We start from the raw sequence: 19,862 nt of genomic DNA, 5'->3' as shown, positions 1-19,862 counted from the left end.
TGCGTACGCAGCTGCAGGGAGTGTTTCCGCTTCCAGAGGGTCTGAGTCTGGGCTACCCCAGTCCGTGTGAGCGGGCGTTCGTCCCAGACCCAACCCATAATTAGAAGCGGGGTACGCACCTTTACAGGCTCGGTTTGCTGCAGGGCCCACACTACTGCAAGCAGCTGCTGTTCAAGGGGCGTATAACGCTCAGCCTCGCCTCACAGGGATCGCGACCGATACCCTACGGGCTGCTTTCGAGACAAAGCTTGCGGCCACAGCCCCCACAAGGCCACATGGTCAACCACCGGTACCTCGCGTTCGAAGGGGGTGCCTCGTCTGTCTGGGCTCAGCACTGCAGGCTGGCTGAGCGCCTCTTTAGCCTGCTGGAATGCGGCCTGCTGCTTGGCCCCCCAACTAAACGTGGCTTTCTTCTGGACTACTGCTTGTATGGGCTGCAAGATGTACCCTAGATGGGGAATAAATGTGCGCCAGTACCCAAGGAGGCCCAGGAAAGTTTGGGCTTGGCTTATGCTAGTGGGCTCTGGGAAGTGGGTAATTGTTTCGATGGCTTTTTGTGGGATCTTGCGTTGAGGCCCCGACCAAAGTATTCCCAAGAAGATCACCTCCTGGCTGGGCCCCTGGATTTTACTAGGGTTGACAGCCCGTTCGCTGGCTGCCAGAACCTGCAACACATTGTTCTTGGCCTCAGAGAGTGCCGCCTCATGGGGCCCGCTCAGCAGGACATCATCAAGATAGTGCTCTGGTACCGCTCCCTCCGGAAGAGTCACCTGCTCCAGGTCTCGACTAACTAACTGGTGGCAGATGGCAGGGCTATGCTTGGAGCTCTGTGGCATCACAGTGAACGTGTACGGCCGATCCTCCCACGTAAAGGCAAATTGATCCTGGCTCTGTGGGGCAATAGCAAGGGAGAAGAAGGCATTTGCCAAGTCCACCACGACATGCCACTGCCCTACCAGCGTTGCGAGGCACTCCATGATGGAGACCATGTTGGGAACTGCCGCTGTCAGGATTGGGGTGACCCTATTCAGGTTGTGGTGGTCTGCTGTCATGCGCCAGGTTCCGTCCTTTTTATGGACTGGCTAGATTGGGCTGTTGAATGCGCTCATGGCGGGGCGAATGACGTCCACCTGGAGCAGACCTTTAACGGTAGCGGTTATTTCCTCATGCCCACCAGGTATCCGATACTGTTTGGTGTTGACCACCGTGGTGGGGGTTGGAAGCACCACGGGGTCCCACCGCGGATGTCCCCGCAGCATGGTTACAACCGCTCGGACATACAGCGGGTGCCCAAACGAAAAGGATCCCCATTGGGTATCTATGGTCTGCCCTCGGAGGAGGTCTATACCCAATATATATTCATGAATGGGGGCGATTAAAACGGTGACTCGTATGGGGGGGGCCTTCCCGATGGCCAGCCGTAACTGCATCAGCGCGGCCTGAACATCCGCCCCTGCGAGGCCGCTCACCGTTACCAGCCGGCCCCGACGGGGCAGGGTGCCATGCAATATAGTCACCTCTGCTCCTGTGACCACAAGGGCCATTACTCGTTGTCGCCCCCCATTAGGTGAGTAGATCTCTACTGGGACATAAGGGCAGTGGTCCCCCACTACATAGCACCTTACCTCCAGGGTGGGGGGCGAGGGGGACCCACCACCCCGTCAGTACTGGGCGGGCAGCTTCCATTCGACATAGTCTGCCGGTGGGGTAGATGCTTGGGGCCGCTGGGGGGTGCCATCTACCTTGTTTTCGGGGCCCCCACCCTCTCCTTGGTACGCTGCTCCGGCGTAAGCTGTAACCAGTGTTTTAACAGCTCAGCATTGGTTTTCCCATCCACTTCCCCCACGGGAATCCCTGCTCTCAGTAGGTCTTTAAACATAATATTGCGGCTAACCCTCTCCTTTTGCTTCACATTCACCTGCCGCGGCTTTGTGGTTTTCGTCATACTGACAATTTCCGTTAATTGCATCATGAGCTGCACCGCATCCCCCACCAACCCTACGGCCCCCCCCAACCATCGGCGGGATCATCGCCTTGAGGTGTGTGTGTGTGTGGGGGCGGTTTCCGCAGAAGCCGGGTGCGGATGGTACGGGTCAGCTCCACGACATCAGGCCCTTCGAAATGCTCAGCAAAGATGCCGGTGAGCATGCCCAGCTGCCGGAGCTGGCTAACCCCCTCTGGGATGGAGGCCCACTGTTCCAACCCATCATCCATGTCTGCGGGCGAACTCGAGGTGGTTTTGACAGCCATAGTCAACCATGCTATGAGGGAGGGATACGGATAATTCGCCTCCGAGTTGGCCCCTATCTTGAGACTCCTACGAAGGAGGGGGTCTGTGGTGAGCGAGCCCATCCTGCCTAGCTCAGCGCGGGTAAGGGTAATCACATCCGCTCCATTGTCCCACAGCCAGGCCAGCAGCGACTCCTTGGGACACTGCTTGAAATGCTGCACGAAATCCTGTATCTCGGAGGATTTATATTCCCGGATAAAATCCCTTCCTACCATTTGATCGTTCTCCCCATGCGGTCCCTCGTATCGTGTCTCAACAACGGGCCACAGTTGTGGGTACAGTCCCGCCTTCCTGCCGTCCCCCTCCCCGGGGACTCGTCCTCGCTTGTCTCCCAAATGTCCCCATCCCAGGTCTCTGGATCCCAGTCGCTTTTGCGTACCAGTGCGCGTACGGCAAGGGGACGCACGTCTTGCTATCCTCCCTTTCGCCGCCGGTGGTTCGCAATTGGCCCGTTCAGCCGTACTAGTGATGACTTCTTGGGTTAGTGAGCGGGCCTCGTTTGCTTGCTGCAAATCAGCCTCTAATCTTCCTATCCTCTGGTGCTGAACCAGCAGTGCCTTGTCCACCACGCGGAGCGCGGTCAGGAAGACCCATCCCAGGTCCCCCGCCGCTTTTCGCTCCGGGGTTCCTACTTTGTCCAGCCGGAGCCTGGATTTCAGTTCCTCCAGCCTAACTGGGGTAACCCCCGGCTCCTTCTCTAACTCCAGCCATGCGGCGGGGGCAACCAACCCCGCCAGCTTGCGAGTCACCGGTGTCCACCGTCCCGTGGAGGGCCACCCGGGGGTGCGGCTCTCTCCCTCCCCCTTATTCTTCCTTCCCCAAAGAGGCATCCCTCCGCTAGTATCCTGTTCGTGACGCCAATTGTGCCCGCAAGGGCTGGGGGGGAGATACCAGCGAGAGGAGGACACTCAGGCCTAAGAATAGTAAACTATGCTTTACTGAAGGAAGGAAGAACTTGCGCTCCAATCTGCGCGGGGAGCCCCTAGGACGCATGGAGGGGCTGCAGGGGACTCTGGCTGTTCGGGACAGCTGACCAGGCAGGACTCCGCCGGGGGGGAGTCCTCTGCGGTGCTATATTCTCCGCGCTTATCGCGGGGTTACATGGGGTCAACAGCTGGCTACATTCTTAAATGTACAATTTATGCTTATTACATAAACTGACGCGTTTACAGGCAAAAATATGCTGAGCTAGGCTACAATGTCTTTTGGCAGGGTCTGTCGGACAAAGTTCATTGAAACTGCCTGCATCCACCGCTTACCTCCAGTTACGTACTCAGTCCACCACTTAGCTCCTCGCCAATCTTCCGCAGCCTTGCCCCTACAGCATTTATTGGTCAACAGTCAAAATACAAACTATTTGAGGGAAAGGGTCTGTTCTGACCAATTTCCCACCTTGAAAAAATGGTGGAAAATGTTTGTAAAAAGTTTTGTCACTTTCAACATTTTCGGCTCAAAATGGATTTTTGTTTTGAAATCAAACTACGAAGGGTTACAAAAGAAAAGGTTGAAATTGAAACAGAACTTGTTGAAATGATCCAAACGTTTTATTTTGAGAGACCTGAACTGACATTTTGTTCAGTTTGTCAGTTCACGGAAACAGTGGAAGTGCTGTATTTTGCCTTGTTTAGATTATGTAATATAGAAGTTGAAGTGATAACCAAGCGTTTGATAATTTTTCATCAGATTTTGGTGAAATCAATACATTCCCACAAAACATTTTGGTTTCATTGAATCAGCATTTTGGATGGAAAACTGTTCCACTGGAACACCTTGGCCCAGCTCTAAGTCTAAATCAGGTCCCAAAAACTCATGAGTGGCTTAAAAATTGTGAAATCTTAAAAGAAAATCCATGATGGGGTCTCTTTATTCCCCTTCTGATGTCGAAGCCATTAGGGGTCACGTTTTCCAATGTTCCTCTGTAACTTGCTATTTAAAAAAAGAGAGAGATCTGAGATGTTCAGCTAATCACATGACTCTAGGAGCTCAGGTCTTCAAAAAAAAAAAAAAAAGTCAAGTATCATGAGAGCATTCAGTCCTTTTGGTGCGTCTCCAGCAAGAGCAACAATTATTCTAGGTGCTCTGACCTAAGACCCATCCCTGGGGAAAAGTAAAAGCCTATGTCCCACCTCTTAGGAAAGTTCTTGAATCACTGAGCTCTGAGAGATTCTGATCTGAGTGTAGGGCTCCCTCAGTCTCTCCTGTTGAAGCTATCCTACTGTGGATATCTAATGAAAGAGTGATGGGAGCCGGGGGACTGGACCCTAGGTCTCTGACCCACCAGGGCTACAGAGTCATTCATTCATTCTCTCTCTTTGCCTCTGGCCGAAATGTATTCACCCACAGTGGAGCAGTCATTGCGCCAGAGAGAGAGAAGAATCATAGAAAGGTAGGAATGGACGGGACCTTAATAGGTCATCTACTCCAGTCCCATACACTGAGGCAGGACTAAGTATTATCTAAACCATCCCTGACAGGTGTTTGTTTCACCTGTTCTTAAAAACCTCCAGTGATGGAGATTCCACAACCTCCCTAGGTAATTTGTTCCAGTGCTTACCTACCCTTACACATGATGCTCACCCACTAAGAATGGGACTGCATGTGATCAAAGAAAAGCAAGTAGCTGTGACACTCATCAGTGAACAAAATAAACATGGGAAACAAATTTCAACTTTCTACCATCATTCACCTGCCCAATCTGCACAGTCCAGGGGCTCACACTTATTAATTTCACCCCTCAAAGTGAGAGAGTTCCTTGGAAAAGGGGGTCTGAAGACAATGTCAAGCACTAGGAAATGTTAGTTCCAGACAACAGTGTGCCCTTGTTGCCAAGAAGGCCAATGGCATTTTGGCCTTCGTAGGGGCATTGCCAGCAGATCGAGGGACGTGATCGTTCCCTTCTATTCAACATTGGTGAGGCCTCATCTGGAGTACGGTGTCCAGTTTTGGGCCCCACACTACAAGAAGGATGTGGAAAAATTGGAAAACGTCCAGCGGAGGGCAACAAAAATGATTAGGGAACTGGAACACATGACTTATGAGGAGAGGCTGAGGGAACTGGGATTGTTTAGTCTGCGGAAGAGAAGAATGAGGGGGGATTTGATAGCTGCTTTCAACCACCTGAAAGGGGGTTCCAAAGAGGATGGATCTAGACTGTTCTCAGTGGTAGCTGATGACAGAACAAGGAGTAATGGTCTCAAGTTGCAGTGGGGGAGGTTTAGGTTGAATATTAGGAAAAACTTTTTCCCTAGGAGGAGGGTGGTGAAACACTGGAATGCGTTACCCTAGGGAGGTGGTGGAATCTCCTTCCTTAGAGGTTTTTAAGGTCAGGCTTGACAAAGCCCTGGCTGGGATGATTTAGTTGGGGTTGGTGCTGCTTTGAGCAGGGGGTTGGACTAGATACCTCCTGAGGTCCCTTCCAACCCTGATATTCTATGATTCTATGACAGTCATAACAAATCTCAAGTGATATTTCCCTCCACACACCATTTCAGAAAAATCAAGCAGTGCACAAACTACAACGAGCATTTAAAAGTGATGCTTCTAACCTGAAAGACAGAATACTTTCAGACCTTTCACTTGTGTTTAAATGGAAATCCTGCCATGCTATCATGATTGGTGTGTAAGGGGTAGCAAGTGATACAACTTGGGGTCATTTGGTCAAGGGATCCTCGGATATAGCCCTCCGCCCCAATAAAGAGCTAATTTTAATAATCAAAGGGTGCTAAAATACACATGCATATGGAGATTGTCTTGAAACTTGATGTGTCATGAGAGGGGCTGAGCTAGAAATTAGTGGTGCAAATTGGGGATCATTTAATTAAATGGTTCCCAATATAACCCCACCCCACATATATGAGCTTCTTTTAATTTTTAAAGTGCTCTAAAATCCCATGTGCATCGTGAGATTACCTTGAATGTTGGTAAAACAGAACAGGGGTTGGAGGGAAGCTTGAGGGGGCAAATACGGGGTCCTGTGATCAAGGAATTCCCAGTGTGAGCTATTCTTAATTTTCGACTTGCTCCAAAATTCAGGTGCAGATTGAGGTTATCGTTAAAACTGGTATGTTGCAACAGGGGCAGGGGTAGACTCGGGGACAAATTTGGTGTCATTTGGTCAAGGGGTTTCTCAGATACAGCCTGCTCATAAATTGGGAGCTGATTTTCATAGATTCCAAGGCCAGAAGGGACCATTGTGATAGTCTGACCCCCTGTATAACACAAGCCATCAGACTGGAGCAGATCTTTTAGAAAAACATTCCATCTTGATTTAAAAATGGTCAGGGATGGAGAACCCACCATGACCCTGTGTAATTTTAATATTCATGTTGCTCTTGAAAACCTCAGACTTTATCTAAGAGCTTGTTTACATGGGAAGATTGATCAGACTAGCTATTCTGGAATAATATAACTGGAAAACCAGGTAAACAGTGAGATGGCAAAATTTGCAGATACAAAACTACTCAAGATTAAGTCAAAAGTAGACTGCAAAGAGTTACAAAGGGACCTCACAAAACTGGGTGACTGGGCAGCAGAATGGGAGATGAAATTCAGTGTTGATAAATGCAAAGTAATGCACATTGGACTTCCAGGATGGGCAGGGATGCAAACCCATGTTCTGAAGTGTCCCTAGCCTCTGTTTGCCGGAAGCTGGGAATGGGCGACAGGGGGTGGATCGCTTGATGATGACCTGTTCTGTTTATTCCCTCTGGGGCACCTGGCATTGGCCACTGTCGGAAGACAAGACACTGGGCTGGATGGACCATTGCCCTCACCCAGTCTGGCTGTTCTTATGTTCTTAACTATTTTTCAAGAGCTATTTCAGGACAACTGTAGCACTTCCAACTCAAACCCCTCTTGATTTAAAAACAGTGATGCAGAATCCACCACGACCCCTGGTGAATAGTTCCAGTGCTTAATTACGCTCCTCTTTAAAAATTTCTGCCTTATTTCCTGTCTGATGGGTCAATTCGCACCTCTGCAAGGATGCCTTGCTGCTGTGCAGAGCCCCTGCCCTCGTACCTGAGCTCCAGCTGGTAGATGCGCTCCTTCCCACCTTCGCCCATCTCCAGGGCTCCTCCAGCCAGATTCTGCTGCAGATGGAGAGGGAAGAGAGGTGGTTGTGGCTATCCAGTGCTTTGCTGGGAGACTGGGCTGGGTGGGGGTGGGGGTGGGGGTGTAATTTGCTGGGGCGAGGCTAGCGGTGGTGCTAGTGGGCCGCCTTGCTGCAGGGTTGGGAGTGGAAGGGGGGGAGCATTGGACCGGAGGCTTCTGGCTGCAGCAGGGTGTGGGTGTCTTGTGTTTTGGAGTGTGTGGGGGGGGCGGGGAGGGGGTTAGTAGTGTTGCAGTGGAGGTGGGGAGAGCAGAGTGGGGTGCTGCTAAGGTGGGGGTGCCCCTGGGGAGCATCCTTGCTGGGGGTGATGTTCTGGGAGGGGTCTTTGAGGGGTGCTGCTCTGGATCCTTGGGGTGCATCCTTGCTGGGGGTGACGGAGGGCGCTGCTGGGTGTGTTGTTGTGGGAGGGGGCCCAGTGTGAGCTGGGGGTGGTGCTGTGGGGAATTCCCTGGGGTGTATCCCTGCTGAGGGTGATGGGGTGATCCCAGCGTGGTCTGAGAGTGGTTCTTTGGGGAAGGTCCCTGCTCTGCATCTTTGCTGGGGGTGGGGGTTGCTGTGCTGGGACAGGGTTGTCTTTGGTGAGAGGTGGTGCTGGGGATGATGGGGGTGCTGCTCAGGGCGGGGGGATCCCAGTGTGAGTCCTTGCTGGGGGTGGCGATTGGGGTTGGGACGGGGGATCCTTGGTGTACATCCTTGAGAGGGGGGTGCTGCTCTGGGGAAAGGTCCCAGTGTGAGTCCTTGCTGGGGAGGATGATGGGTGGGGGTCCCGCTCCCCGGGAGGAGGTCCCTGTTGTGTGTCCTTCCTGGGGGTGGCAGTTCGGGGCTGGGGGTGCAGCTCAGGGATCGTTGAGGGGTGCTGTTCTGGGCAGGGAACCCTTGGTGTACGTCCTTGCTGAGGCAGAGGGGTGCTTCTTGGGGTGGGATGGGGGTGTATCCTAGTGTGAGTCCTTACTGGGGGTGGCTTTTGGGGTTGGGGGTCTTTTGCTGGCTGGTGGGGGGGGTGCTGCTCTGGGAGGGGAATCTTTGCTGTGGGGGAGCTTGCTGGGGGTGGCGATCAGGGCTGGGGGGAGCGTGGCTCAGGGGTCTTTGAGGGGTGCTGCTCTGGGCGGGGGACCCTCGGTGTGGACTCTTGCTGGGAAGGGGGAGTCCCATCGTGGCTGGGGGTGTTTTGGGGGGTGCTGCTGCGGGATTGAGGGATCCTGCCTCTGCATCGGTGCTGGGGGGCGGGTCCCAGTGTGAGCCCTTGTTGAGGGTGCTGCTCAGGGTGGGTTTTTTTGGGGGGGGTGCCGTTCTGGGGGGGGGCACCCCTCTCTCCAGTCCCAGCCACTCAGCCCGCCCGCCGCTGGCAGCATCAGTATGCGGTGGGGTGTGCCGGCGGCTCCAGCGGAATCCCCGCCCCCGGCCCCCCGCCCCGCCGCTCACAATGTCCGCTAATCACCATCGGAAAGGCGGGGCGGCCGGGCTGGGGAGAGCGGGGTGCGCGGAGCCCGCCGGAGAGGAGCCGGGACCCGCCGGGCGCCCTCCGTGCAGCCGGGGCAGCCCCAGGGAGCGCGGCGCCGGGGGCGGGCGGCCGTGGGGGGGGGTCTATGGAGGCGCCTGCCGGCTGCTGCCCCCAGCGCCCCGAGGCCACGGCGGATGGTCACCCCCCCGCGGGAAGGAAAGGAGCCACCCGCAGCAGCAGCTACAGCGGCCCGGGCACCTGCCCCTTTGCCCTGGGATCCTGCCATGCCAGCCGGGTAACTCCCCCGCCTTCTGCCCCTCGGGGGGGGGGGCGCTGAGTGAGTGGGGGGCTGGAGAGAAGGGGTGCAGGGGGGTGAGTATGTGGGGCAGGTTGCATGGGGTTGGGGGGCTGGAGAGAAGGGGTGCAGGGGGGTGAGTATGTGGGGCAGGTTGCATGGGATTGGGGGGCTGGAGAGAAGGGGTGCAGGGGGTGAGTATGTGGGGCAGGTTGCATGGGATTGGGGGGCTGGAGAGAAGAGGTGCAGGGGGCTGAGTACGTGGGGCAGGTTGCATGGGGTTGGGGGGCTGGAGAGAAGGGGTGCAGGGGGGTATGTGGGGCAGGTTGCATGGGATTGGGGGGCTGGAGAGAAGGGGTGCAGGGGGGTGAGTGTGTGGGGCAGGTTGCATGGGGTTGGGGGGCTGGAGAGAAGGGGTGCAGGGGGGTGAGTATGTGGGGCAGGTTGCATGGGATTGGGGGGCTGGAGAGAAGGGGTGCAGGGGGGTGAGTATGTGGGGCAGGTTGCATGGGATTGGGGGGCTGGAGAGAAGAGGTGCAGGGGGCTGAGTACGTGGGGCAGGTTGCATGGGGTTGGGGGGCTGGAGAGAAGGGGTGCATGGGGTTGGGGGGCTGGAGAGAAGGGGTGCAGGGGTGAGTATGTGGGGCAGGTTGCATGGGGTTGGGGGGCTGGATAGAAGGAGTGCACGGGCTCTGTGTGGTGGGCATGGGGCTGAGGGTGCCCGGGACTCAGGGTCTGGAGAGAAGGGATGCAGGACGCTGTTGGGGGCAGGGGCTTGGCTGGGGGTTGCATGGCTGGAATGTTGTTATCTGGGGGTATGGGAATGAGTGGGGTCTGGATAGAAGGGGGTGCAGGGAGCTGAATGGGGGCCAGGGGTGCATAGCTGGGGTTGTGGGGTGTCGCATGGATGATGGGGTATTGGGTGTATGAGAGTTGAGCGGGTCTGCATAGAGAGAGGGCTGGGGGCTGTGTGTGTGGGGCAATGGGTGTGTGGATGAGGGGGTCTAGGGAGTGCATGAGTGGGGGGATCTGGGGGCTGAATATGTAGGTGGAGGGTGCTATGGGATTCATATCTGCTGGGGGAGCCAGGTAGGGATGCACCTATGTTGGGGTGCATGGGGGCCATGGAGGGGCTATGTGTGTAGGTGCAGGGGGGTCTGTCAAGGGCTGGTGGGGGGCTGCTTCTCCCTGGTTCCAGAGAACATGGGATTGACAGCAACGGGGTGGGGGGATGCCCTAACCTGTGGGTCCCCTAACTTTAGCTGCGGGGGAGGGGGCTCTGGGTCAGGATATTTGCATGAAATGGACCTGGCCTCGCCCTAGCATCTAAACCTCCCTTTGCTCCCATCCGTGCACCCACGTCTGTCTCCATCCCATGCACCCTCATACCATAAAACCCTCCACCCCTAGCTGCCCTGGGAGGGAGGTGGCAACAGAGCCCCAGTCCCTGCAAAGAAATCTGCTCAGGCACATCCTGTGGGGTGTAAAAAGTGCCCCCCCTCCCCCAATCAGCACTGATATGCAGCTGTTGATCTGGGAAACTTCCTCCCCTACCCGCCCACTTCTCCCCCTAGATGTTGGGGGAGAGCCCAGCTCTGCCCCATTGGCTGCTGGGTTGGCATCTTCTCCTCCCCACCTGGCAATGGATGTGGGGGGGCAGGGGGAGCAGGACTGTTTTGGGCTTTGAATGTGAATCCCCCATTCTCCCTCTGTGCTAGGCTGGATCCACTGTGGGCGCAAAGATCCAGGGCAAGGGGTCTAGTGAGTGAGCATTGTGCTTGGGGTGTGTGTGTGTGTGGGGGGTGGGGCTCGGAGACAGCGAGGGTCTGAGCCCAGAGCCCCAGCCCTGCTCTGAGCTCCGGGCCCCTCTACCTCACCGGGAGTGCAGAGCCGGCCAGAGAGCAGCCTGAGTTCAGCCATTATAGCCACAAACCTCATCCCCCACTGCATCCATCCCATTCCCCGGACCCGGACTCGCACCCTCCTTCCCTAGCCCGTCTGGGGCGGATGGTGGAGAGAGACTGAGCCAGAACTCCTGGGTTCTCTGCCTCTGATCCCTCCCAGTCTGTCTAAGGAGTGGGACTGTCGGGCTGTGGAGGGAGGGTGGCCCCCCGTGGCTGGGAGCGAGTGAGGCTGTGATGTAGTCCCATTGGAGTGCAGGGGGTGAGAAGAGATGTAGGGTGAATGGGGGGTGAGGGGAGCTGTCCTAGGTGGATCCCAGAACTCATGCCCTTGGGGGCAGTTCAGGATCATCTCCCCTGTTCTCCAGGGCTTTGCTAGAGTTTGACACTCTGGGGTTGGCAGAGCATCAGTGCTTGCTCCCGGAATCTGGAGTCTCCCCAGCCTCAGAGGGACCCGTGGTGGGATAACCGTGGGGTGCCTTCGTCTGCTTTCTGGACAGCACGTGGGTTGCTGGGTTTCTCAGCTTTGGCTCTTCCTGCCTCTGGAAAGGAAGGGTCGAGATCTGAATGTTCTGTGCTGGAAGGGACCGTTCTGATCTGACCTCCTGCATCGCGCAGGCCAGGGAATCTTGCCCGGCGATCCCTGCCTCCAGCCCAGATCCGGGGGGGAGCTTGAGCAGAGCATTTAGAAAGAGACGTCCCATCTCAGTGTAGACTCGGAGCAGCAGAGAATCCACCCTGTCCCGAGGGGGGCTGTTCCTTGCGTTAATCACCCTTCCCTGTTACAAACGTGCACCTTGGTTCCTGTCTGAATTTGTCCAGCTGCCGCTCCCAGCCGTGGTAAATGGACAGAGAGCTGGGTTGGGGTTGAGAGAAGGAACCAGAGAATGTGCCTGGCTGTGCCTGGGGCTTGTCTGTCCTAGAACTGGGGAAGACCTGCTGGATTCTACCAAGTCCATCCCAGGGCTGGTCTCTACAATCTAATCTCCAGACCTTAATCTGGGCTCCCCCACTCACTACCCCTACCCCTGCCCCACCACCTGCTAGTCCTGATCAAATGCCCAACAGCTACCACCCTCCTCTACGGCCCTCTTGAAAGTCCAGGGCACTTCCCTCCCCACCCAGATGTGAATTTCCAGGGAGATTTTCCCCTGTTCATTGTCTGATGCCTCTGAAAGTCACTGGGAGTTTGGCACTTGGCTGCCTTTTTTGCGTTTGAAAATGGACCCCTCCCTTATTACCCAAAAGAGGTGAGAGGCCCAGGAGGACAGCTAGAGCTGAGAGGAATAGAGAAGGAGGCTTTGGGAAAGGAGTGGGGTCTAGTGGTTAGAATAGTGGGGTCTGGGAGTCAGGACTCTTGGGTTCTGTTCCCAGCTCTGGGAGGGGCGTGGGGGCTTACAGCAGTGGGGGGCTGGGAGTCAGGACTCCTGGGTTCTGTTCTAGATTCTGTCACTGGAATCGCTGTGGCACCTTGGGCCAGTCAGTTGGTCTGTTCCTACTGTTTCCTGAGTTGTGAAGCATGGATGCCCACCTAACCCCGTAGGGTGGCTGTGCGGCTTTGCTGCTGTGTGTCAAGTGCTTGGAGATCCTCAGTGGGGGAGTTGCTGTGGATGTGACCTGCACGTTTGTGGCAATGACTCCGCTAGCATGCGTATATAACACAGCTCGGCCATGGGTCATAGCCCCCGTACTGCTGAGAGCTTGGGGAGATTCTCCTTGAGCTCAAGTGTCAATGGGGGTGGTTGGGGGAGTGGATCTGAGGGCATAAGATAATGCAGCAATGTGGGAGCCGGCCGGGGTCTATTCAGTTTCATGCAACAGCCCTAGAAAGATCAGCTGTGAGTCTGTGGGCAACATCTTTGCTCCCGGTGATGCTGCAGGAGGCAGAGTGGGGCTGGAAATGGAGGATGGAGCACAGGGGTGTGTACGTAGTTTTGCTGCTCGCTGCTAGAAAAATCCCCAGGGCCTGGGAGGAAGGATTCCAAGGGGACCCAGGAGCCCTGCTGTCTGTGGAAGGCAGATCCAGCCAAGTTGGTGTACCAGATTGGAGTGGTCTGGTGTAGATCCCCAAGGGGACATCTCAGCCTGACTGTCCTGGGGAATCTTTATTAAAGGTCTTTGAGTTTCGCTTTAATAGTTGGGACCTAATTGCATCAGAGGGGCCCCTTCTCTGCTGCCCAGTTTGAGTCAAGGGAGTACATTTTTTGATCCCGCACGTGGGCCTCTGCCAGCCTCCCTTACTCCTTCCCTGTCCCAAGTTCTCCCATGAGGTCTCATCTATGGGGCTGCGAACTCCCAGGGTGGAACGTGGCTCGTGGGGATGGCTCCGTGGTCTCAGATTTTGCACCTAGTTTTTCCTAATGCTCATCCGTCGCCCTGCGCCGTCTGCAAACCCTCCAGCCACCAAACAACAAGCTGATGGGCAAATATCAACCCCTGCTCCCCGCTGGGGGAAAAAACCCCGAGTCCGAGAGTTTAAAAGATGGAACTGATCGCCCCAAGCCCCCCTCCAGCGTCCGCCTGGGGCCTGTGTTGCAAGTGGCAGGCTGGCATTGGTATGCACAAAGCAGCCTTCCTATTGATGAGCTCAATTTGATATGCGTGAGAGGTGTGGGCTTGGATTGGTATGTGCGAGAGGGTGCGAGTGCGGTGGGGCGTGCGTTCGGATCGGTATGCATGTGTGCGTGTGGCGGGGACGTGGGCCAGAGTAGGTCTGTGGCTGCGGGCGGGTGGAGGCTGGTGTTATGCTGGGGGAAAGCAAAGCACCTCTCCCAAACCTTGCTGTCTTCTGCATCCAAGCACCCAGGCCTGGAGGGAGGCGTGCTTCGTGCTGGAGAGAGAGCCGCAGGCTGGTGGCAAGGGCACCAGGAGACGAGCCCCAAACGCAGAGGCAGATGTGGCGGCTGGGTCTGACTCGCACCAGGGTGGCAGAGGGGCGCATGCAGGCCTGGCAGGCGCGATTGGCAGCAGCAGATGCTGTCTGGGAATGAATCTGCTGTGGACACGTGAGGCCAGATTTTTCCAAGGTGCAGTTTGGACATTTTATCTTTACATGAGTTTGTGGCAGTGGACGCAGATCGGTCAGTTTTCCATTCTGCAACCGGTGCTCAGATGCCCAGAAGCTGTTTGTTATGTTTGTGTTACCTGCAAGATAAAAAACAAACGAACAAATTTGTGTTTAATTTAAATGAGGAACAATCTCAAAGCCATTTAAATGTTCTAGTTCACCCCCTTTTTAATCCCAACACTTCAGCATGTTTTTAAAAGTCCTTCCTGACCTAAGCTTCCACTTATTATGATTGGGGGTCTATAGATACCACCCTAATATTAATTAGTTAATCAGATGTGTGGTCCCTAGGCATTGTTACAAACAGATTGAAGAGAGTCTTGGTAACCCAGAACTAGCTTTGGTTTAACTTCGTAGCAGATGACGATAAAAAAAAAAAAGGAAAAATATTGTCTCTCTTCCCTGCTGTTTGGGGAAAGTACTCCTGAAAATAATTTGTGCAAAAGATCTATTGCTTTACCGAATGGAAACATGTCCTGTGGTATTTCTGATGGGAAAATAGAGATTTTGAGTTCCCCTGACTTGGAAAAGAACTCTTCTTAACCTCTGCAGGTTTGTACTGAATGCTGTGGATTTTAATTATAACTCCCGCTCGGGAGCCTGCAGTAATTGAGCTAAATTCATGTCATAGTTTATGCTAATATTTTTGCAATTAGGGGCTTTTAGAAAGATCTCTCTCCAACGCTTCTAGCTTCTTGCCTTGTTGTTATCAGAGTCTTTTTTGTTGTTTTTTTAAAAAATTTTTTCTCCTTGCATCAAACTTGGGGCTGTGGGAGACACGTTGGATGGGAAAGGTTTGTGTGTGAAGATAACAGGCTGTTTCATTCATGCATCTGAGGCGTGTGTTTTTTTTATTGAAGTGCCCACACCGTGGTGATAGAGAATAACCTCTGCCAGGTGCTGTTCAAGCTTCGCTCTGCATCCTAGGGCATCTGATGGTTTGCACAGTCCCTATCTGTCCATCGCTCTGCCCCGTGCTTATGCTAGTGCAAAGTGCGTACAAAATGCCCTCGCTTTGCACTGGTGTAAATGCACGAAGGCGTAGGCTGATGGGAGAATCGGAGCCCTCTGTATCAAGGCAAAGTAGTAATAAAAAAAAAAAAAAAAACCTGGGGAAAGGTGCTGCATTGTGGGCTCGAAGTGTAGATTCTCTTTCCTGATTCTCAGAGCGGGTACAGGCTGGGAAAACCTCATATACCCCTCTTCCCTTGACTCTGCCCCATAAAGGAAGCTCCATCTCCTCTTTGGTCTCTCCGCTGAGCCTGCCTGTAAAGGTGATGATGGGGAGTTGGTGGCTTATAAGATGTGGGCATTTCACAGGGGGCAGCGCCTTTCAGAGTGACTTCTGGCCCTCAGCTTTCAGGATCCACGGCTGCAAAACTCTTAGCCAAATATCCTGTTTCTGAGCAGTCCCGTTTCGTGGTGTCTGTTTGTTTTTTAACTCCGGGGGCCTGTAGCAAAAAGCGGCCAAGAGTTCACACAGCTCCTTAGAGTATTAGCAGCACCGGCACCATGGATTTCAGACTGCAGCTTGCAGCAGGGTCCTTGCGGTGGCGATCATCAGCAGTGCTTTCCAGGTAACAGGAAGTGAACCTCTTGTGATTGGCAGCTCATCTATAAGTCCCAGTTCTGCCCAGATGCAGGATGCCTCCTGTAGATTCATAGAGTTTAAGGCCAGAAGACCATCTACTGTGACTTCCTAGGGGTTGTTTGCCGCCTTCTGCTGCGTGGGGCACGGATCACTTGCTGGAGGATTCTCTGCACCTTGAAGTCTTTAACCCACGATTTGAGGACTTCAGTAGCTCAGACATAAGTTAGGAGTTTGTTACAGGAGTTGGTGGGTGAGATTCCATGGCTTGCGTTGTGCAGGAGGTCAGACTAGACTATTATAATGGTCCCTTCTGACCTTAAAGTCTGTGATTCTAAATACCCCAGGCCAGAGAAGTCATAGCTACATAGGACTGGAAGAGACCTCCTGGGTCATCAAGTACAGTCACGGGCAACCCCATCGTATAATCCTGTTCATGAATTTATCAAGCCCTGTCTTCAAACTAGTTAGGTTCTTTGCCCCCCCCCCCCCACCCCGTCCAATTACACATGTTTTGAGCCCAGTCACTTGTGTCAGACTAATGTTTCTCTTCCAGAAACACACCCTGTCTTCGTCTGAAGCCAGCGAAAATCCACCTCTTCTCTTGGGAGTTGGTTCCACCTGCCCTCCTTGTTAAATGCATGAGCCTTATTTCTAACCTGAATTTGTCTGGCTTCAGCTTCCAGGCACTAGTTCTTGTTCTGCCTTCCTCCGCTAGATTGTAGAGCCCTTTAGTACCTGGGATTGTCTCCCCATGAAGGTGCTGATACGCTATAATCAAGCCACCTCTCAATCTTCCCTTTGATAAATTAAAGAGATTGAGTTCTGTCAGACTCTTGCGATCAGACCTTTTCTCCATCCCTCGGATCGGTCACCGGAGCTGACTGCAGTATCCAGTATCGGTCTCATCCAGCCTGTACGCAGAGGGAAAATCACGTCCCCGCTTCTACTCACTATTTCCCTGTTTAAACATCCAAAGATCGCATTGGCCCTTTTCGCCCCAGCATCGCACTGGGGGCTCTTGTTGAGTTGTGTCCACCACTCTGACCTCTCAATCCCTTCCAGAACGGGCCTTGAAGGTGCTCGGTCCCTGGCAGAACTGGGTTCTCAGTTCTTAAAGGTGCAGCCCCAACACCTGGTCAGTTACGCTGCCAAGGAAGTTTGTACGACAACGGTATCTTTCTTGCTGATGAATCTGATATTTTGCTGCTGCTCTCTCCCTCTTAAAATCCCAGCTCCTGAAATCACGCCATTACGTGAGAATCTCTTCTTTCATTTAGAAAAAGAAGCACGTTTCTAGCCCTTAGGGCATCAGAGAAGATTTTGAAAACATAATTCCTAAAGGCTCAAAACCCAGAAGGAAAATAAAAAGAACCCTGTATTTATTCAAAAAAGAATTGGATAATTTCATGGAGTGATAGATCCACCAGGGGCTATTAGCCAGGATGGGCAGGGATGGTGTCCCTGGCCTCTGTTTGCCAGAAGCTGGGAATGACAACAGGGGATGGATCACTTGATGATTCCCTGTCCTGTTCATTCCCTCTGGGGCACCGGAGACAGGACACCGGGCTAGATGGACCTTTGGTCTGACCCAGTCTGGCCGTTCTTATGTTCTTATTTCTTTATTTATTTTAAATCTCAGGATTATTTAAGCTGGTTTCAGCATTTTTATCTGGGCAGGCTCATGCCCTTTGACCGTTTGGGTCAAAGCTAATTGAGGCTAGGTGGGAAACGGTTTTCCCGTCTCCTGAGAATTTTCTAGATTTCAAAAGAAAAATAAAAAAATAAAAATAAAAAATTAATCCTCAATTGGGACAAAAAGTCAAAATCTCAAAAATTTCCACAACACAAAACAAAAAAAATTTCAGTTTGGGTTACTGAAATATTTTGTTCCAATTTTTGCCTTTTTTGTGTGTGTGTCTCTCTCCTTTGTCTTTGAGTCCCATCCATCAGTTTAACAGTGACAATGGGGCCGAATAAAGTCTTTCAATCACTTTCTGTCTTGTACATAAGATCGACCAGGCTGGGTCAGACCAAAGGTCCATGTAGCCCAGTAACCTGTCTTCTGACCATGGCCAATGCCAGGTGCTTCAGAGGGAATGACCAGAACAAGTGATCCATCCCCCGTCGGCCCATTCCCAGCTTCTGGCAAACAGAGGCTAGGACACCAGCCCTGCCCACCCTGGCTAATAGCCATTGATGGACCTATCCTCCATGCATGTATCTAGTTCTTTCTTGAACGCTGTTATAGTCTTGGCCTTCACAGCATCCTCTGGCAAGGAGTTCCACAGGTTGACCGTTGTGTGAAAAAATACTTCCTTTTGTTTGTTTTAAACCTTCTGCCTATTAATTTCATTTGGTGACCCCTAGTTCTTGTGTCATGAGAAGGAGTAAATAACACTTCCTTATTTACTTTCTCCACACCAGTCATGATTTTATAGACCTCTATCATATCCCCCCTTAGTCGTCTCTTTTCCAAGCTGAAAAGTCGCCAGCCTTATTAATCTCTCCTCATAGTACCAGCTTTATAGCTTTGTTTATCTTTAAACCTCTTTGTTCTGTGTCATTCTTCGCCATCTCTATCCAATGCTGTGACGAAGTGGGAATGTTCTTAATGTTTTCTCTGAATACTGTGTGGGCGCCTCAATTTCCCCTGTGCATTTCTTAAGTATCTAGGTGATTGGATAAGGGTGTGTGATTGTTGCAGAGCCCTAGAGGGCAGGGGTGTGCAGAAGAGAATGGCCAACACCCTGTCTCCTGGCAACTGATGGCCTGGGCCCCTCCCCTGCAAGGTGCCAACTGAAGGTGTTAGAGAACAAAGAGATCAGGTGGCCTCCTTACCTGGGAAAGAGCCAAAGGCCAGAGGAGGGGCTAGAGGGAGTTTTCAGTTTGGAGCTCGCTGCGGAGATGCGGGGAGGCCCAGAACCTCCAAGATGGACCTGACTGAGGGGTCCTGTTTTCTGTACCTACAAGTTCTGTTTTAGACCATGTTCCTGTCGTCTAATAAACCTTCTGTTTTATTGGCTGGCTGAGAGTCATGGTGAATCTCAGGAAGTGCGGGGTGCAGGGCCCTGACTCCCTCTCACTCCATGACAATGCATCCTTGTTGGTCTTCCTCTATTTCTGGTTCCTTACACTCTGATTAGTATCACCACATGTGGTATCCTCTCTGTGTCCACTCCTGACGCATATCCAGACCATCACAACCGTCCTTCTTGAATGTTCTGGAACAGTGTCAATTAAGTTACATTTCAAAATGAAAACCTGAAACTTTTTGTTCAGAAAATGTCAAAATGGCATGCTTGGACAATTTTGGAACTTTTTTCAACTTTTTTTCAAGATGGGAAATTCATCAAAACCGACCCTTTCCCGCATTTTCGGTTTGTAGCACTTAAATCTGCATTTTTCAGGGGGGAAAGCATTCATCAAAATTCCAGCATCATCAGCTGCTAATGAAAGGGTGAGCTGGGGTGTGTATGCATGAGACAAACTCTTAAGAAAGAAGAGTCCTGAGTTTCAGTCTCCAACCAGTCTGTAACTTCCGCACTTGCTAACGCTGAACTGTGTAAAAATGCAAATTCGGGTAGGATTGAGCATAGTAGCCATCACATCAAATTGCTTCAGTGTCAAGCAGAAAGTTCTTTATACTTTTGCCCATTGTAACATCCCATGGCAATGAGTTCCACAGGTTAATTGTGCAGTGTGTGAAAAAATATGTCCTCTTATTTGTATGAAACCTGCTGCCTATTAATTTCCTTGGGTGCCCCCGGTTTTTTGTATTCTGGGAAAGGGTAAATAACACTTCTATAGTCATTTTTCCTACACCATTTATGATTTTATAGACCTCTATCATATCCCCCCCTTAGTTGTCTCTTTCGTGCCTTGAACAGATGTTTTCAGAGAACTAGCCAGGATGACTCCAAGATCTTTCTTGAGTGGTAACAGCTGATTTAGACCCCATCATTATATACGTATAGTTGGGATTATTTTTTTCCAAAGTGCATTACTTTGCACTTATCAATGTTGAATTTCATCTGCCATTTTGTTACCCTGTCACCCAGTTATGTGAGATCCATTTTTAACTCTTTGCAGTCAGCTTTGGTTTTAACTATCTTGAATAATTTTGTGTCATCTGCAAACTTTGCCACCTCACTGTTCACCCCCTTTTCC

General features: G+C 52.5%; 1 protein-coding gene across 3 annotated transcripts in view; it reads left to right on the top strand.

Moving 5' to 3' along the window:
- The first annotated feature begins 8,992 nt into the window (after positions 1-8,992).
- The window catches only part of NPAS1 (neuronal PAS domain protein 1), a 97,298-nt gene continuing 86,428 nt past the window's right edge, over positions 8,993-19,862 (top strand). For 2 of the 3 annotated variants that reach the window (XM_074937021.1, XM_074937018.1), the window contains exon 1: positions 8,993-9,136. The gene's annotated coding sequence lies outside the window, so the exon portion shown is untranslated. Of the gene's footprint in view, positions 9,137-13,785; positions 14,064-19,862 lie in introns of those variants that run through there. The other variant, XM_074937019.1, reaches the window with a different exon arrangement.

Source organism: Natator depressus, chromosome 23 (genome assembly GCF_965152275.1).
Source record: "Natator depressus isolate rNatDep1 chromosome 23, rNatDep2.hap1, whole genome shotgun sequence".
Classification (NCBI taxonomy): Eukaryota; Metazoa; Chordata; order Testudines; family Cheloniidae; genus Natator; species Natator depressus.
Note: the sequence above shows the minus strand (reverse complement) of the source record. Positions and strands in the feature narration are given on the sequence as shown.